Consider the following 20,368-nt stretch of genomic DNA (forward strand, 5'->3'; position numbering starts at 1 on the left):
GATGCTTTTCTGTGCTGTATAAAAGCTTTTCAGTTTGATGTACTCCAATTTGTTTATTTTTTCCTTCGTTTCCCTTTCCCAATGAGATATATCTACAAAAATATTGCTATAAGAAATATCTGAAATTTTACTTCCAATGATTTCTTGTAGGATTGTTATGGTTTTGTGACTTACATGTACATCTTTTATCCATTTTTAGTTTATTCTTGTGTATGGTGTAAATTGGTGGTCTAGTTTCATTTTTTTGCACGTATCTGTCTAATTTTCCAATACTATTTATTAAAGAGACTATCTTTACCCCTTTGTATGTTCTTGCCTCCTTTGTCAAATATTTATTGACCATAAAAGTGTGGGTTTATTTTAGTGCTCTCTATTCTGTTCCATTGATCTATATGCCTGTTCTAGTGCCAGTATCTTGCTGTTTTGATTACTATAACCTTGTGGTATAATTTGATATCAGGTAGTGTATTACCTCCAACTTTGTTCTTCTTTCTCAAGGTTGCTGCAGCTATTTGGAATCTTTCTTGGTTCCATATAAATTTTTGGAATATTTGTTCTAGACCTGTGAGATATGTCATTGGTATTTTAATAGGAATTGTGTTGAATCTGTAGATTGCTTTGGGTAGTATGGATATATTATTAATGTTAATTCATCCAATCCATGAAAACAGTATATGCTTCCACTTATTTGTATCTTTCTCAGTTTCTGTCTTCAGTATCTTATAATTTTCCCAGTACACATCTTTTACCTCCTTGGTTAAATTTATTCCCAGACACCTTGTTTTTCTTGTTACAATAATAAATGGGATTTTTAAAAAATTTCTCATTCTGATAGTTCATTATTGGTGTATAAAAATGCCAATCTTTATGAATTGAAAAAATTCAGCAATTTCTGAATACTAATTTTGTATCCTGCTACTTTGCCAAATTTATTTATTAGGTCTAATAGCTTTTTGGTGGAGTCTTTAGGGTTTTCTATATACAATATCATGTCATCTGCAAATAATGACAGTTTTACTTCCTCATTTCCAATTTGGATGCCTTTTATTTCTTCTTGTCTGACTGCTGTGAGTAGGACTTCCAGTTCTATGTTGAGTAGAAGGGGTGAAAGTGTACATCCTTGTCTTGTTCCTGATCTTAAGGGAAACACTTGTAGTTTTGGCCTCTTGAGTATGATGTTGTCTGGAGGTTTGTCATATATGGCCTTTATTATGTTGAGGTATGTTCCCTCCATTCCCACTTTGCTGAGGGTTTTTATTATAAATGGATGCTGGGTTTTATTAATGCTCTTTTTGCATCTATTGATATGATCATGTAATTTTTATCCATCATTTTTTTATGTGATATATCACATTTATTGATTTTCAAATTTGTACCAACCTTGCATCCACAAAATAAATCCCACTTGATCATGGTGCATGATCTTTTTAATATATTGCTGGATCTGATGTGCTAATATTTTGTGGAGGATTTTAGCACCTATGTTCATCAGGGATATTGGCCTATAATTTTCTTTGTTTGTTGTCTCTTTATTTTTGGAATTAGGATAATGCTGGCCCTGTAAAAAGAGCTTGGAAGTCTTCTCTCCTCTTGAATTTTTTTCAAAAGTTTGAGAAGGATAGGTATTAGTTCTTCTCTGAATGTTTCATAAAATTCACCCGTGGAGCCATCCAGTCCGGGACTTTTGCTTGCTAGGAGTTTTTTGTTTTTTTTTAATTTTTATTTTCGTATTTTACTGCTTTGATTTCATTAGCTGTAATTGGTCTATTCAGATTTTTTGATTCTTTGTGATTCAGTTTTGAAAGATTGTACATTTCTAGAAATTTTACCCAGATTGTCCAATTTGTTGGCATATAGTTGTTCATAGAGTTTTCTTATAATCGTTTGTATTTCTGTGGTGTCAGTTACTTCTCTCATTTCTGATTTTATTTGTTTGGGTCCTCTCTCTTTTTTTCTTGATGAGTCTGGTTACAGGTTAGCCAATATTATTTATCTTTTCAATGAACCACCTCTTGGTTCCATTGGTCTTTGTATTTATTTTTAGTCTCTATGCCGTTGATTTCCCCTCTAATTTTTATTATTTTCTTCCTTCTACTTACTCTGGGCTTTATTTGATGTTCTTATTCTAGTTCTTTTAGGTGTAGGGTTAGATTGTTTATTTGAGATTTTTCTTGCTTCTTGAGGTAGGCCTGTAATGCTATGAATTTCCCTCTCAGGACTGCTTTCACTGTGTTTCATAGATTTTGGTTTCTTGTGTGTTCATTTTCATTTGTCTCCAGGTAACTTTTGACTTCGTTTTTTATCTCATTGTTAACCCATTCATTTAATAATATGTTATTTAGCCTCCACGTACTTAATTTTTTTTTTTCATTTTGTTTATTGTAATTGCTTTTTAGTTTTATACCATTGTGGTCAGAGAAAATGTTTGACATGATTTCAATGTTCTTGAATTTATTAAGACTTATTTTGTGTTCTAACATATGGTCTACCTTTGAGAATGTTCCATGTGCACTTAAGAAGAATGTATATTCTTCTCTTTGGGGATGAAATGTTCTGTGAATATTGGTTAAATCCATCTGATCCAGTGTGTCATTTAAGGTCACTGTTGCCTTGGTGATTTTTTGTCTGAAAGATCTATCCATTGATGTCAGTGGGATGTTAAAATCCCCTACTATGACTGTATTGTTGCTAAGCTCTCACTTAATGTTCACCAAGATTTTTTTTATACATTTCAGTGCTCCTGTTTTGGGTGCATATATATTTCCAAGGGTTGTTTCCTCTTGGATTGATCCCTTTAGTACCATGTAGTGAATTTCTTTGTCTCTTGTTATGGTCTTTGTTTTGAGTCTATTTTGTCAGATGTAAGTATTGCTACCCCAGGTTTTTTTTTCCTTTCTATTTATATGCAATATTTTTTTTCATCCTTTCGCTTTCAGTCCCTGTATATCTTTTATTCTGAGGTGGCTCTCTTTTAGACAGCAAATACAAGGTCATCTTTTCTTATAGATTCAGCTATCCTGTGTATTTTGATTGGAGCATCTAATCCTTTTATATTTAAAGTTATAATTGATAGGTACTTATTTGTTGACATTTTATTCTTTATACTCTGTTTCTCTATTTCTTTTTTCTTCCCCTTCTTCCTCCTCTCCTCCTCTTTCTCTTTCTCCTTCTCCTTCTTCCAGACCCTTTAACATTTCTTGCAATACTGCTTTGGTGGTAATGAACTCCTTTAGCTTTTTCTTTTCTGGGCAGCTCTTTATTTTGCCTCCAATTTTACACAATAACCTCTCTGGATAGAGTAGTCTTAGTTGTAGGTCCTTGCTTTTTTATCACTTTGAATATTTTATGCCAACCCCTTCTGGCCTGAAATGTTTCTGTTGAGAAATCAGTTAACAACCTTATGGGAGCTTCCTTGTAGATTGCCAATTGTCTCTCCCTTGCTGCTTTTAAGATTTTCTTTGTCTTTAACCTTTACCATTTTAATTATGATGTGCCTTGGTGTGGGCCTCTTTGCGTTCATCTTGATTAGGACTCTCTGTACTTCCTGAACTTGTGTGACTTTTTCCTTCAGCAGGCTAGGGATGTTTTCAGCCATTATTTCTTCAAACATGTTCTCAATCCCTTGCTCACTCTCTTCTCCTCTGTTACCCCTATGATGCACATGTTGTTATGCTTGATGTTGTTCCAGAGGTCCTTTAGACTTTTCTCATTTTTAAAAATTCTTTTTACTTTTATGTACTGCTTGAGTGCTTACTGCTATCTTGTCCTGTAAATCACTTATTCAATCCTCTGCTTCATTTAATCTGCTGATTTTTCTGGTGTATTCTTCATTTCAGATACTGTATTCTTTATTTCTTACTGGTTCTTTTTATGGTTTCTATGTCCTTTTTAATGCTTACTATCTCTTTGTTTACATTCTCACTGAGATCATTCTTCCCTAAGATTCTTGAACATCCTTATAACCATTGTTTTGAACTCTGCCTCTGGTATTTTGGTTGCTTCCATTTCATCCCTTTAATTTTAATTCATTTTCTGGAGATTTCTCTTGTTCTTTGTTTAGGACATTTTTCTTTGTTTCCCCATTTTGTCTCTGTGTGTTAAGTAGATAAGCTGTGACTCCCACACTTGTTATGATGGCTTTATGATGTAGGTGTCTTGTTGGCTTCAGTGGTGCAATCTTCCATACCACCTGAGCTTGATGCTCCAGTAATGTTTCTTGTGGGCTATGTGTACCCTCTTCTTGTAGTTGAGGCCTTTTTATGGGTGGAGTTAACCCTTCAAGCTGGCTGATTATAAGGATAAAGCTTGATCAACATGTATGAGTTGCTGTTCAAGGGCTGCGCCCCCAAGGCAAAGTTATTTCCAGCAGGTGCTGGAATCCCCCTTTGTGTGTTTTATTTTTGTGGCTTGCTGAGTTGAGCTCTGGTGTCATAGGAAGCCCACCACTGGCTGTGTTGGTTCTGGTTTCACTTGGGTAAGGTTCAAGCACAGGTCAATGTTAGATGTTGTGTGTAACGGGCCTTTGGCTATCTGTCTGATGCTACCACAAATTTCACTGTTTGTGCCTGCATCTACTGGGCCTGGGTGTTCATAGGAGAGGCCAATCTGTGTACAAAGGTCAGCTTCCTCCAGTTTAGACCAGGCAGCAGATCTATTAAAGGTACAAGGCTCCCTGAAGTCCACTTCTACCTGTCTGTTACTCCACCTCCCTTAGATTGCCTGGGCTTCCTCCTCCAGAGCCTTCTGAAGAAAAACTGTAGAGTGGTCCTAGGCTGGCTTCCACCCACAGACCCTTATACAGGTCATGAGCTCATTAGGGTGGAGCTAGTGGGTCCCCTACTTGGGGGCCATGTGGTCAGGCACTCAGTGAGGGGAAAGTGGCCCCTACTCCAAAGCCATAGCACTCAGTCTCTGCCAGAGTCTCCAACTCTAGGTCTCCCAGGAGGACTCTGTTGCATGTTCAGGTTCCATGCAGCCAGCTTCCCTTCTGCAGGAGCAAGCTGAGCAGAGCAGAGCCAATGGGACTGGGGAGAACAGATCTAAAGACTCTCCTGTTGGCAGTAATAGGAGGAAGAGGCCAAGCATTTCATCCTGGTCCCAGACAATAGCCTCCGAGGGAGACATACTCCAAATGTCCCAGCTCTGAGCAGCACTCCCTTCCTCCTGCAGAGCTGAACTCAGGGGGTGGAGGGTGGGGAGAAAGTATAGATCCAAACAGTCTCCCATTTGGGGTGCTGCTGGCAAGCCTGTAGGAAGTGGGTAGGCACTTCTTTCTTTTCCTGGGCAAAAGCCTCCAACATGTATTGAAGTTACCTGTTGGATACAGCCAGCAGACCCCTCTGCAGGACCCAAACACAGCAGAGTTGTATCCCAGGAGTTTGAGGACCGGGCAGTGCACTCCCCAGGCTGGTGCTGTAACAGTGTAAATGCTTGACCCTGGGAAGGTGGTGTTTAGATCTCAAGCAGACTCTTTTCTCTCCCAGACAGACTGAATCCCCACAGATTTGCACTACCAGATGCTACATGGGCTCCTCACCCCATCTCTGTTACTCTGGGTATGGAATCGCTGCATGGGGTTGAGTACCCATGCTCCTGTGGGGAGGGAGTTTTGTAGCCAAGATATCCCCCTGGCCTCTCAACTACAGTATGTGGGTGTGAGGCCAGCCCTTTTTGTGTTGCTGCCCTTATTACCAGTCTCTATCTGGCTTCCTCTGTAAATCCTTGGTTATAAAATTTTACTTCATTTAGCCTTTATTTGGTTATTCAGACTGATTTCTCTATAAGTTAGTTGTATATCTGGTTTGGTGTCAGGAGCAGGTGAATGTAGCTTCCATTTACTCTGCAGCCATCTTGGAATCCTGTCTATTTTTTAACACATATAGAACCTATTACCCACACTGTTCTATACAATGCTTAAATATCTCTAATGTAATAATTATAATTATAATAGTTGCATTTGGACACAGAATCTACGTTATTTATTTCAACTGTGTTCGTAGTATTCCATGGAATGGACATTACATAAGTGATGTGGAATTTTTCTGTTTATGAACACTTTGATTTCCCCGTGTGTGTGTGTGTCTGTGTGTCTCTGTGTGTGTGTCTGTGTGTGTGTGTGTGTGTGTGTGGTTACAAACAGTCATGCACTGAATGTGGTTTGCATCTATTATTGCAAACTTGGGTCAACATTAATATATCCATAGGTGGCATATGGAAAAGGGGTATAGTTCAGTTAAAATGAAAACACTTTTGCATTTTATTTTTTTAAATTATCTTCATTGTTGAAAGTATTACAGATGCCCCTTTTTTTTCCTAGTTGACCCCCCTCCATCCTTTCCCCACCCCCAGACCTTCACCAAACTATCGTCTGTGTCCATGGATTATACATATATGCATATAAGTCCTTTAGTTAATCTCTTCCCACCCACCCTCACTTTCCCTCTGAGATTTATCAGTCTGTTTCATGCTTCATGTCTCTGGATCCATTTTATTTATCAGTTTATTGTGTTCATTAGATTCCACATATAAGTGAGATCATGTGATATTTGTCTTTCTCTGACTGGCTTATTTCACTTAGCATAATACTCTCTAGGTCCCTCCATGCTGTCTCAAAGGGTAAGAGATCTTCCTTTTTTATAGCATGCATAATATTCCATTGTGTAAATGTACTACATCTTATTTATCCACTCATCTACTGATGGGCACTTGGGATGTTTCTAGATCTTAGCTATTAGAAATTGTGTTGCCATGAACATAAGAGTGCATACATACTTGCCAATGATACATCTAATAAGGGGTTAATTTCCAAAGGGATGGAGGAGGGTGGGTGGGTGGAGGGGGAGAGAGTAACCAAAGTATTTATATGTGTCTATGCACAACCCAAGGACACAGACAATGGTGGGGAGAGGGACTGGGGAGGGGGATGGGACGGGGTAGAAAGGGTCATTGGGGAGAAAAAGGGACATCTGTAATGTTTTAAACAAAAATAAAATTAAAAAAAAAAAGAAAAAAACTCATACAACTTAAAAAAGGAAGATGGACAATCCAATTAAAAAACGGGCAAAGAACCTAAATAGACACTTCTCCAAAGTGGACATACTGATGGCCAATAAACAGTGAAACAATGCTCAAAGTCACTAATCATCAGACATGCAAATTAAAATGACAATAAGCTATCACCTCTCACCAGTCAGAATGGCTACCATTAACAAATCAAAAGGACAACTGCTGCCTATGATATGAAGAAAAGGGAACGCTAATACACTGCTGGTGGAAATGCAGACTGATGTCGCCACTATGAAAAACAGCATGGAGTTTCCTCAAAAAAAAAATTATGTAACTGTCATTTGACCCAGTGATCCCACTTCTAGGAATATATCCTAACACTTTTGCATTTTTATAGTTCAACTTGTTTACACTTCCAAAAGTAGTGTATGAGAATACTAATCTTTAAATATGGCATCTTTTGTATTGCCATCTTCCTTTGCTTCTTTCTGCCATAAAACGTGTCCTCCTAAATGGTGACATTCTTGTGTAAAAGGGGATTGCTTAACACACTAACATTTGGGCAGTAGTTCTCTGACATTTTACTTCAGGATCCCTTTTACACTCTTAAAAATTGAGACCCCAAAATGCTTGAGTTTATATTATACCTAGTAATATTTATCACACTAAAAATTAATACCAAAAATGTATTAATCATTGTGTAATATAATACTAAACCCTTTACATGATAACATTAATAAATTCTATGAAAAATAACTATATTTTTATTCCAGTATCTTCTGAATTCAATTTATTAATATCATGTGGCCTCTGGAAAACTTCATAATACTTTTGTGAGATAATGAGAGTAAAGGAAAAATAATGACTTAGTAGTATTCCTAAAGAAGTCTTTAACCTTGTGCACCTGAAAAAGTCTTGGAGATGCCCAAGGGTACTTGGAACATATTTTGGAAACCATTTTGTTACAGTAAGAATTTCTGTCTATAAAAATAAGCAAAAATATCCTGTTTGATTTTTATGTCCTTTGAGCTTAGATGCTCAGGTTTCAGATATCAGCTAATCACTAGTGATATCACAAACAGCCTATGTAGCAGGAAAACACCACCAAGGCGTCAAGGATTGATTAATTAAAATGAGGCTTGTTTTTTTCTCTTTGGCTTGATAGTTATGCAAAAAACAAATATTCTGATATGGGAAATTTATTCTAGAAAATTTTGAGCCTTAGTAAAGATCAAAATTGAAGCTAAAACTACATATGTTTTATTATTTTTTACTTTCAATTATGTCTTGTGATTAGATCTGGTATTGATTATCCCTGGCTTAATTAATTATATTAGTTTCCTCTGACAATAATGTTGGAAGTTCAATTTTCGCATGGAGATATGAGCTAATAGGCTTTTCCACAACTTTCCCCAGGATTTGTTTCATCTGTTTTTCTATTGAAATTCAGAGCTCTCTGCCATTATTTTTTCCTTTATCATCTTAATTTATTATATAGACATAAAATTTTACATTCATTCATAAATGTGATTTCATACATGTGTATTTCTCCTTTGTTTGCCTCCTCTAATTTTCTCTCCCCTTAGTTTATTCATGTTATTTACCTCCCTAACATCTCTGAGTAACCCATCTTAGCAACCTAGTATATATTCTTCATATTTATTTCCATGCTCCCATAATAATACACCTTCTATGAACACACATAAATGCAAACATACATTTAAAAGTACAACTATTTTTTTAAATATAATAATAATATATACACTTTTCTGCATCTTGCTTTTTTCACTCAATAATTATCCATGGGGAATACCAACAAGAAAATTACTATAGTTTTAATTCATTGCTTTTAAGGATTGCATAAAATTTCAAAATTTATTCAATCATTCATTCTCCCATTAAGGGCATTTCTATTGTTGTTAGTTGTTTTTTTATTAATTAATTAATTATTATTTTATATTCTTCCCACTCTGAACAATTCTAAAATACACATCCTTGATGATATATTTTTACACATCAGCACCTTTTTTTAAAAATATATCTTTACTGATTTCAGAGAGAGGAAGAGAGAGAGAAACATCAATGATGAGAGAGTGGTTATTGATCAGCTGCCTCCTGCATGCCCCTGACTGGGGATCGAGCCTGCAACCCAGGCATGTGTCCTGACCGGGAATCGAACTGTGATCTCCTGGATCCTAGGTTGATGCTCAACTGTTGAGCCACGCCCAGCCAGACCATATCAGCACTTTTATTTTTACAGGACAAAAGGATAGGATCCCAGAGTGGAACTGAAGGCTCAACAGGCTATAAGCTAAAAAAAAAAAAAAAAAAAAAAAGTTTAATAGAAGTTACAGATTGCTTTTCAGAAGGGATATAGAATTCACATTTTCATCAGCAAGGTATAAGAATATCCTTATAAGTGTTAATCACACTTGTTAAACTCTAAAAGTCTGACTGGTATAAAATAATACCTCATTACGTTATTCATCAGTTTGAACATCTTTTCATACATTGTTGAAATTTTGAATATGTTCTGCAAATAATCTACTCAAATTCTGTGCATACTTTTCTGTTAGCTAGTGTAATAAAATATTCACATGGGATTCATTTTGCTAACAGTTTTGGCTGAGACTCTAAAACTGAGAACAGTAGGTGCTACCTCCACATTCTAAATAAAAATAGCAGCTTTTCTATTCAGGACTTAAAAGGGCGTATTAAAAACTGGCTCAATAGACATTAATCCGTCATCCAGATATAATAAGGTGAAGAATGTACCAAAAGTTTACAGAGACCAGTAATGAAAGACGTACAACTGTTGTGCTGAAGAGAAGAAAACATGTCTCCCTCCCTAAAGCCTAATGAGGATGCTTCTATAATGGCACAGAGAGCTCGATATATAGCCCTGAAATTTGGGAGATGTGGGAATTAGGGTGTGATTCACTCCTAAAAGGCCTAAAGCAGAGAAACTGGCTGGCATGACATGCCCCTGTTGGGTAGAGCAAAGAGACAAGGGTGACAGCTGCCCTTTGGGTTAGGCAGGACATGGATACATGTGTAAGCTGGGTAAGGTCCTTGTGTCAGAAAGCCAGACTTGAGGTATTTTCAATGGAGTGGTGGTAAAGGGACCTGAACTGAGATGGGGAAGCCTTGACTCCCTAAGGTGGAATATCCCCTGTGACAGTCTAGAAATAACACAGCATCCCTCAAGAGAAAAAGCCACCATTTTAACATATTCCCCTCTCATCAATGCAAACACAAGATACAATTGTACAACTAGTATTGCTCCCTAGCCCTACTCCTGCCCTGTATTCCAGTCCTGAAAGATCTTAAAGCTTAGTGAGCAAGAGAAAGAGAAAGGAGCAAAAGGGAGTACATAGGTAAGATGGAAAATACAGAAGTTGGCCACACCCTAACTTGGTTTTCTTAGAAGTATTTTATTTATCCTTTCTGATTTCTTTAGATTTTTACTGACTTACCTTACTTTGCATTTTTCTTCTCTGAATACTGCTTTCACTATTTCTTATAGGTTTCAAGTACCCTTTCTTATAAGGAGCTTATAATTTTTCCTTGATCTCAGTGTTATCTAGAAATAAGTTTCTTAACTAGTATTTATATTTTTTATTATATTTGAAATTATTTCTAATTTTATGGAACTATTAAGAGACGGAATTGTTGGAGTTATAAGGAGTTTATAAGTAGCAGCCAGCTCCTCCCCAGCCAGGCGTGTCTCAGCGGTTAAGCATCAACCTAGGATCCAGGCGATAGGGGTTCAATTCCTGGTCGGGGCACATGCCTGGGTTGCGGGCTCGATCCCCAGCTGGGGGTGTGCAGGAGGCAGCCGATCAATGACTCTCTCATCATTGATGTTTCTATCTCTCTCTCACTCTCCTTTCCTCTCTTTGAAATAAATAAAGATATATTAAAAAAAAAAAAATAGCAGCTCCCTTTTCTTTCTTTTTCTTTCTAGTGAGAACCAACTGGGAGTTGTAACCAGGAGCCATGCATGCAGAGATGGAGTGTTAGTTTTAGCACAGAGTAAAAGGCTCAGTCTAAGGCATGGGCTTGTTAAACTTCACCTGTGATTAAGCAAGGCTTACTTGCCTAGCCCCAAGAAATTTTAATTATAGTACAGAGGCAAGTTTACCAGTCAAACTTACCACTCAGAGAGGCAAAGAATTTGTGATTCTGCTTACGGGTGCTGGGGTTCAAGTGTTTGAGTCAGTGTACTCTAAATGAGCACACTGTTGTCAGAGTACCTGTTCTCTGCATGTGTGGACCAGCACATGTTTGACATCTCCCTGTTTCCAGTCCCATCCTATTAACTCAGGCTTGGAAGTAAGAATCTCACTGGTGCCCTGGGCATTGTGGACACTGCTCTCTGAGTTTTTGTATGAGCTCAGGGGAGGGTCCTAAATCAGCTATCTACAGGTCAAGATGTTAAATCAGAATTCTACTGGCCAAGAGTTCACTTGCCTCTCTGTCTATTGGCCCTAGAAGGTCCTTAGCTCAGGAGAGGCAGACAGACTAGGAGAGGGAGCATAGGGGAAGCAAGGGAAATTCACATGAACCTCTTTCCACTATCCTCTGCCGTTATGCCATTTTAAATAGTATACAATATTTATTTTTCTATTTGTAAAAGTAATACATTCTTATTATAGGAAGTAAAATTGTGGGAAAATCACTCAAGGAACTTATAAATTTCTATTAATATTTTAGAATCTTTTCTGTTAATTGTTCTCTTATATCTTTTAGTTCTTATTAATATTTTTACAAAATTATATGTACTTTTGTTGGCTTTATTGGGGTATAACTGACATATAGTATGTAAGATATTTAAACTATACATTATGGTCTTTTTTTAAAAAATGTTTATTATTATTATTATTATTTTTTAATTTTATTTTTGTTTAAAACATTACAGATGTCCCTTTTCTCCCCAATGACCCATTCCACCCAGTCCCATCCCCCTCCCCAGTCCCTCTCCCCACCATTGTTCTTGTCCTTGGGTTGTGCATATATGCATATAAATTCTTAGGTTACTCTCTTCCCCTCCACCCACCACTCTCCTCCATGCTTCTGACATTTGTCAGTCTGATCTATGCTTCCATGTCATTGAATCTATTCTGTTCATCAGTTTATTAAGTTCTTTAGATTCCACATATAAGCGAGATCCTGTGATGTTTATCTTTCTCTGCCTGGCTTATTTCACTTAGCATAATATTCTTCAGGTCCATTCATACTGTTCCAAAGGGTACAAGATCCTTCTTCTTTACAGCTGCGTAGTATTCCATGGTGTAAATGTCCCACAGCTTTTTTATCCACTCATCTACTGATGGTCACTTGGGCTGTTTCCAGATCTTAGCTATTGTAAACTGTGCTGCTATGAACATAAGGGTGCATATTTCTTTCTGATTAGTGTTTCAGGATTCTTAGGATACATTCCTTGGAGTGGAATCACTGGGACAAAAGTCAGGTCCATTTTTAATTTTTTGAGAAACCTCCATACTGTTTTCCATAGTGGCTGCACCAGTCTGCATTCCCACCAGCACTGTACTAGGGTTCCCCTTTCTCCACACCCTCGCCAGCACAAGTCATTTGTTGATTTCTTGAAGGGAGCCATTCTGACAGGTGTGAAGTGATATCTCATTGTGGTTTTAATTTGCATCTCTCTAATGATTAGTAACGTTGAGCATTTTTTCATGTGTCTCTTGGCCATCCGTGTGTCCTCTTTGGAGAAGTGTCTATTCAGATTCTTTGCCCATTTCTTAATTGGGTTGTTTGTCTTCCTCTTGCTGAGTAGTATAAGTTCCTTGTACACTTTGGAAATTAGCCCTTATCAGATACATCCTTGGCAAATATGTTTTCCCAGACTGTGGGGTTCCTTTGTATTTTGAGGCTAATTTATTTTGCTGTGCAAAAGCTTTTTAGTTTGATGTAGGCCCATATGTTTATTTTTTCTTTTGTTTCTCTTGCCCTAGGAAGTGTATCAGTGAAAAGACCACTATGTGGGGTGTCTGTGACTTTACTGCCTATGTTTTCTTCCAGGATTTTTATGGTTTCGTCACTTACATTTAAGTCTTTTATCCATTTTGAGTTTATTTTTGTGTATGGTGAAAGTTGGTGGTCTAGTTTCAATTTTTGCATGTATCTGTCCAATTTTCCCAGCACCACTCATTGAAGAGACTGTCCTTACTCCATTGGATACTCTTGCCTCCTTTGTCAAATATTAACTGACCATAATTATGTGAGTCTATTTCTGGGGTCTCAGTTCTGTTCCATTGATCTATATGCCTGTTTTTGTAACAATACCAGGCCATTTTAATTACAGTGGCTTTGTAATACAGTTTGAAATTGGTAATGTGATCCCTCCCACTCTGTTCTTTTTTCTCAAGATGGCTGCAGCTATTCGGGGTCTTTTTTGGTTCCATATAAATTATCAAAATATTTGTTCTAGGTCTGTGAAATATGCTCTTGGTATTTTCATAGGAATTGCATTGAATTTATAAATTGCTGTCGGTTGTGGACATTTTATTGATATTAATTCTTCCAATCCATGAGCATGATATATTCTTCCACTTGTTTAAATCTTTCTCTATTTCTTTTTTCAGTGTCACATAGTTTTCCAAGTACAAGTCTTTTATATCCTTGGTTAAGTTTATTCCTAGGTATGTTATTTTTTTTAGTTGCAATGGTAAATGGTATTGTTTTTTTAGTTTCTCTCTCTGAAAGTCCATTGCTTGTATATAAGGATGGCATTATTTCCAGATGTTGATTTTGTATTCAGCTACCTTGCAAATTCGTTTATCAAATCTAGTAGTACTTTGATGGAGTTTTTAGGGTGTTTTATGTACAATATCATGTCATCTGCAAATAATGATAGTTTTACTTCCACCTTTCCAATTTGGATACCTTTTATGTTTTCTTCCTGTCTGATGCCTGTAACTAGGACTTCCAGTACTATGTTGAATAAGAGTGACGAAAGTGGACATTCGTGTCTTGTTCCAGTTTTTAATGGAAATGGTTTTAGTTTTTGCCCATTGAATATGATGTTGGCTGTAAGTCTGTCATATATGGCCTTTATTATGTTGAGGTATGATCCCTCTATTCCCACTTTGCTGAGAGTTTTTATCAGAAATGGGTGCTGGATTTTGTTGAATGCTATTTATGCATCTATTGATATGATTATATGATTTTTGTCCTTCATTTTGTTTATGTCATGTATCACATTTATTGATTTGCAGATGTTGTACCAGCCTTGCATCCCTGGAATAAATCCCACTTGGTCATGATGTATGATCTTTTTATTGTATTGTTGGATCTGGTTTGCTACGATTTTAGTGAGGATTTTAGCATCTATGTTCATCAGGGATATTGGCCTGTAATTTTCTTTCTTTGTGATATCTTTATCTGGTTTTGGGATTAGGATGATGCTGGCCTCGTTAAAAGAGTTTGGGAGTTTTCCCTCCTCTTGAATTTTCTGGAATAGTTTGAATAGAATAGGTGTTAATTCTTCTTTGAATGTTTGGTAAAACTCACCTGTAACTCCATCTGGCCCAGGACTTTTGTTTGCTGGGTTTTTTGATTACTGCTTCAATTTCATTTGTTGTTATTGGCCTATTCGGGTTTTCTGCCTCTTCTTGATTCAGCTTTGGAAGGTTGTATGCTTCTAGGAATTTTTCCATTTCCTCCATGTTGTCCAATTTGTTGGCATATAGTTGCTCATAGTATTTTCTTACAATCCTTTGTATTTCTGTTGGGTCAGTTGTTATATTGCCTCTTTCATTTCTGATTTCATTTCTTTGGGTTCTCTCTCTTTGTTTCTTAATGAGTCTGGCTAAAGGTGGATCAATCTTATTTACCATTTCAAAGAACCAGCTCTTGGTTTCATTGATTTTTTTGTATTTTTTTTAGTCTCTATGTCATTAATTTCTGCTCTGATCTTTATTATTTCCTTCCTTCTACTTCCTCAGGGCTCTTCTTGCTGTTCTCATTCTAGTTCTTTTAGCTGTTGTGTTAGATGGTTCATTAGATCTTTTTCTTGTTTCTTGACATAGGCCTGTAATGCTATGAATTTTCCTCTCAGGACTGCTTTCGCCATGTCCAATAGATTTGGGATTGTTGTCTGTTCATTTTTGTTACTTTCCATGAAGTGTTTGATTTCTAACTTGATCTCTTGGTAACCCATTCACTGTTTAATAACATGCTATTTAGCCTCCATGTGTTTGAATATTTTTGAGTTTTTTTATAGTGGTTGATTTCTAGTTTCATGGCATTTTGATCTGAGAAGGTGCTTGATATGATTTCAATCTTCTTGTATTTGTAGAGACTTGCTTTGTGCCCTAACATGTGGTCTATTTTTGAGAATGTTCCATGTGCCCTTGAGAAGAATGTGTATTCTGCTGCTTTGGGGTGAAATGTTCTGTAAATGTCAATTAAATCCATTAGGTCTAGTGAATCATTTAATATCTGTGTTTCCCTGTTGATTTTTGTCTTGATGATCTGTCCAATGCTGACAGTGAGGCGTTAAAGTCCCCCACTATGATTGTGTTGCTGTTAATCTCCCCTTTAAAGTCCCCCAGAATTTTTTTATATATTTAGGTGCTCCTATGTTGGGTGCATAAATGTTTATAAGGGTTATTTCCTCCTGTTGGATTGATCCCTTTAGTATTATGTAGTGACCATCTTTTTCTCTTGTTAAGGCCTTTATAATGAAGTCTATTTTGTCAGAAATAAGAATTGCTACTCCAGCTTTCTTTTCCTTTCTATTTGCATGGAATATCTTATTCCATCCCTTCACTTTTAGCCTGTGTTAGTCCTTTGCTCTCAGGTGGGTCTCTTATAGACAGCATATATTTGGGTTCTGTTTTCTTATCTATTCAGCTACCCTATGTCTTTTGATTGGACCATTTATTTTGTTTACATTTAAGGTTACTATTGATATCAACTTATTTAATGCCATTCTTCCCCTTCATGCTGATGTACCTTTCTCTCACTATTCTTTCTTTTTCTTAAAGCAGTACTTTCAGCATTTCTTGCAATGCTGATTTGGTGGTACTGAACTCCTATAGCTTTTTTTTTGTCTGGGAAGCTCTTTATTTCACCTTCAATTTTAAATGATAGCCTTGCTGGATAAAGCAATCTTGCTTGCATGTTCTTGCTTTTCATTAGTGGGAGAATTTCATGCCACTCCCTTCTGGTCTGAAGAGTTTCTGTTGAGAAATCAGCTGTGAGCCTTATGGGGGTTCCTTTGTAGGTCACTGCTTGTCTCTTTTGCAGCCCTTAATATTTTCTCTTTGTCCTTGACATTTGCCATTTTAATATGATGTGTCTTGGAGTGGGTCTCTTTGGGTCCCTCTTGTTTGGAACCCTCTGTGCTTCCTGAACTTGTGTGGCTTTCTCCTTCACCATCCTAGGGAAGTTTTCTATCATTATTTCTTCCATCAAGTTCTTTATCCCTTCCTCTCTCCCCCCTCCTCTGGCACTCCTATAATGCAAATGTTGTTTCACTTCATGTTGTCCCAAAGCTCCCTTAGATTGTCCTCTATTTCTGGTAACTTACTTAAGTCCATTTCATCAAAGATTTTTCTGGTGATGTTTCTTTTTCTCTAATTTGGGGATTCTTTCTTTGTCTCCCCATTTTGGTAGGTCTTAGTGTTTGTATCTGTATATTAGATATATTTGCTGCCCCCCAGTTTTGTGGGATGGGATTTTGTCTTGTGGGTCCAGTGGAGTCCAGAGGTGTGTTTTCCTTATACTTCTGAGCTCTTTGCTCTATCTGTATCCCTCTTGTAGGTGTCCCTTTTGTGGTTTCTTTATGTTCTCCTATTGTGGTTGGGTCTAGATTGTTTTTGACCAGTCCTAGGAGGACCCTCCTCTCAGGTTAGCTAACTGTGTCTCGGCTCCAACCTCGTTGTATACGCTGTTGTACAGGTGCTGGCAAGGCAGGACAATACACAACTAAACTTCCAGGAAACAAGAGGTATCTTACAAAATATCTTGACAGTCACAATGAAAACAACCCAAGTAAAAATTGATCTGGGAGAGTGAAGGGAGAACACACACAATAAAAATGCTTTAAAAAAGAAAGGGAGAAAGAAAATTAATGCTTAGAGAGAAAGATTTATATTGTTGTTAATAGTGATGAAAACTTAGAAAATAATAATAAATGAAAATGTAAAACATAGAGAAGCTACTGGGAGATAACAGAGGCAAAGAAAAGATTCTGAAAGAAGGGCCAGCAAAGGGACAGAATAGGAATCGGATAATAGTTGAAAATAAGAAAATAAAAATACAATAAAGAGAATAAGAGAAACTAACAACTGAACAAAAAGACAGGAAGGCAGAATGGAGGATAACAAAAGAAAGAAAGAAAATAAGAAAAAGAAAAAAGAAAAAAAAAGTTATGCCAATGGATCAAGAGTAGAGAGAGAGATATAGCCCTGGCAGGGAGGGAGTCTAGTAAGAGATTTAGGGGAAACTAAAGAGGAAAACATTAAACTTGGTTATAATGATAAAATCCCAGTCGTTAAGCAGGATATCAAGAAAGTCTTAATAGTAGAAGCAAGGATAAAACAAAAAAAAGGAAATAAAACAAAATAGAGAAACAAAACTAAAAACAAGCTAAGCAAACAATTTTTTTTTTTATGAAAAAGGAAAAAAAAAATTTATTAAAAAATGTTTTTAAAAAATTAACAAAAAAATTATTATAAAATTTAAAAAAGAATTAAAAACAAATAAATTTTCCTCCCTTTCTCTTCTTCCTAAGGGAAAAAGAGAAAAAATAAACACACAAACAAACAAAAAACAAAACAAAAAACAAAAACAGAAGAAAAAAAAGAGTCAGGTGAGTTTCTTCTGGTCAGCTTATGTTGTCTGAGGCTAACTGTTTTGTGTCCTGATTCCTGTTCTCCTGGGAGGTACTTGTGTATCAGCCAATTTGAGGAGCCGTCTAGGTTCGGATCTGGTGTCCTTAGGTAGTTGGTTGATCTGAGGCTCTCTGTGGACCACCTCTTCTTTTCAGCTATTTTGCAACCGTGTAGTTGCCTGGTCTTACTCCAGAAGCTTCTATAGAGTCTTTAGGGTGCAGGGTGGCTAGTGTAGCTCAGGGTGTCACTCCCCTTAGAGGTTTCACTGTCAGGGGCTTGCTCTGTGGGATTTAGTCTCTGCTCCACCGCCAGCTCCTCAGTCCCTACCCTGTCCTCTGATTCTAGTTCCCCAGGCTCTGACCTGCTGCATTTTCAGATTGATTTCAGCCTGTTGCCCTTTTTGTATGGGCCGTTTCAGCAGCCTGGGCTCAGTGGGTTCTATTAAAGAACATTCCAGCGAGCTCTTTGCGTGCCCAGCCCCCAGCAGAGGTTTTCAGCATTTCCTCCAGCTCCCACATAACAGTCCCTGAGAGTCCTATTCCTGCAGAGTCCTCCTGTGAGCTGCTCTCCCTTCCCCCTCAGGACTGTTCCCTGCGGGTGTGTCTGGGGCCTCAGTGAGCGGGACCCGCCCCTTTCCTGTTGGGGGCAGTGCTCCCAGCTGCAGGAGAGGCAGGCAGGCTCCGCCCCTCCCTGCCCAGCTCTGGTTGGCTGGTCGCACCAGGCCCGCCCCTCAGACTGTCTACTGTGCAGCCCCCAATCCCAGCCTCTGCTGGTCTGTCCATGCAGTGCACGTGGGAAGGTGGGAGCCAGTTCCACAATCAAACTGGCAAATGCACAAAGCAACACACAGGCAGAGAGTCCGCCCTGCAAGGTCCTGCTGCCTGTGCACCAAGGCCCCCAGCAGGAGGGGACCCAAAGTCAGCTCCAGGCAGCTCCCTGCACTGCTGATCTCCGCAAAGCTGGGGCGGCTCCACGCACCACCATCGCGCCCCTCAGGGCTGGTCACTAACCCCAGCCTCTCCGCCCCAGGAGCTCAGGACGGGGGTCTCCTCCCCTCCCCTGTGCTACGCAGATTCAGTGCTTTCTGGACCCAACACAATGCCCCACAGGGAGGCAGAGGGTCCCCATGTGCGGCTCCTCAGTCCCGAACTCTGGTCCCTTACCATTTAGGTGCCACACACTTTGGCACACCTTTCTTTATGGTCAGCGCCCCAAGCAGTAGACGGTGGTCGCAGCCACCACTAGAGCCTCTGTTCCCTAGGAAGGCGCCATCCCCGCCGGGACTCACCGCTCCCCTGGGTCCCTCTGCCCTGTGCGCGGGGCACCCCTTCCCCTCTCTGCTCCGGGTGTGGGGTCCCCGCTTTTGGATGCCGTCGGCACTCCCGAGGGGAGGGAGCTTTGCAGCCTCCAGCCTCGGGGCTCGGCGCCCAGCACAGGCCTCGGGGGACCCCCCTTCCTACGCCCCCTCTCCTACTGGACTCCGTGGTGTGTCTTCGGTGCTCCCCACTCGCACTCCGCCCACTCAGGTATGTGTCTCTGGTTTTTCCCAGCTGGCTGCGTAGGATTTAGGAGGAAATCGAGTCCGTGGCTGGGAGCGGGGCCTCGGCTGCTCTCACAGCGCCGCCATCTTCCCTCCCATTATGGTCTTTTGAAATGTGTATATAGTGTAAAAGGATTCCCCCCACTTACATAATTAATACATCCATCACCTCATAAATTTATCTTTTTTTTCTGTTTTGGTGAGAACATTTAAGTTCAACTCTTTTAGCAAATTTCAATTATACAATAAGAGTGTTATCAACTATAGTCACCATGTTTTATATAAGTTCGTATAGCTGAAAGTTTGCATTGTTTTACCAGTCTTTCAATATTTTTCCTACCCTACTGACAACCACTTTTCTACTGTTACTATGAGTTTGACATTTTAAAAAAATTCCACAAATAAGTGAAAGCATGCAGAGTATTTGACTTTGTCTGACTTATTTCAGTTAGCAAAATGCCCTCAAAGTCCATCCATGTTGATACAAGTGGCAGGATTTCCCTCTTTCTCATTGCTGAATAATATTCCATTTTGTGTGTGTATATTGTTTGTATGGCAAATAATGCAATAATTAATAAATAATAACATAAGAATAAATTGTGTTTTATTAGTATAAACCTACTTTTGCCCACCCCTGTGTATAATCACATCATATCCTATCTATTTATCTCTTGGTAAACACTTAGATTGCTTCTACATCTTGGCTATTGTGAATAATACTGCAATGAACATGAGAGTGCAGATATCTCTTTGATATCTTGCTTTTATTTCCTTTAAATAGATACCTAGATATAGAATTGATGAATCTTATGGTATTTTATTTTTAATTTTTGAGGAACCTCCAATAGTGTTTTCCATAGTGGCTGCACTAATATACATTTCCACCAGCAGTGTACAAGTAAGTGTTCCCCTTTCTCCACAGCCCCACCAACACTGGTTATATCTTGCCTTTTGATGA

This window comes from Miniopterus natalensis, chromosome 2, assembly GCF_054644295.1.
Source record: "Miniopterus natalensis isolate mMinNat1 chromosome 2, mMinNat1.hap1, whole genome shotgun sequence".
Taxonomy (NCBI): Eukaryota; Metazoa; Chordata; class Mammalia; order Chiroptera; family Miniopteridae; genus Miniopterus; species Miniopterus natalensis.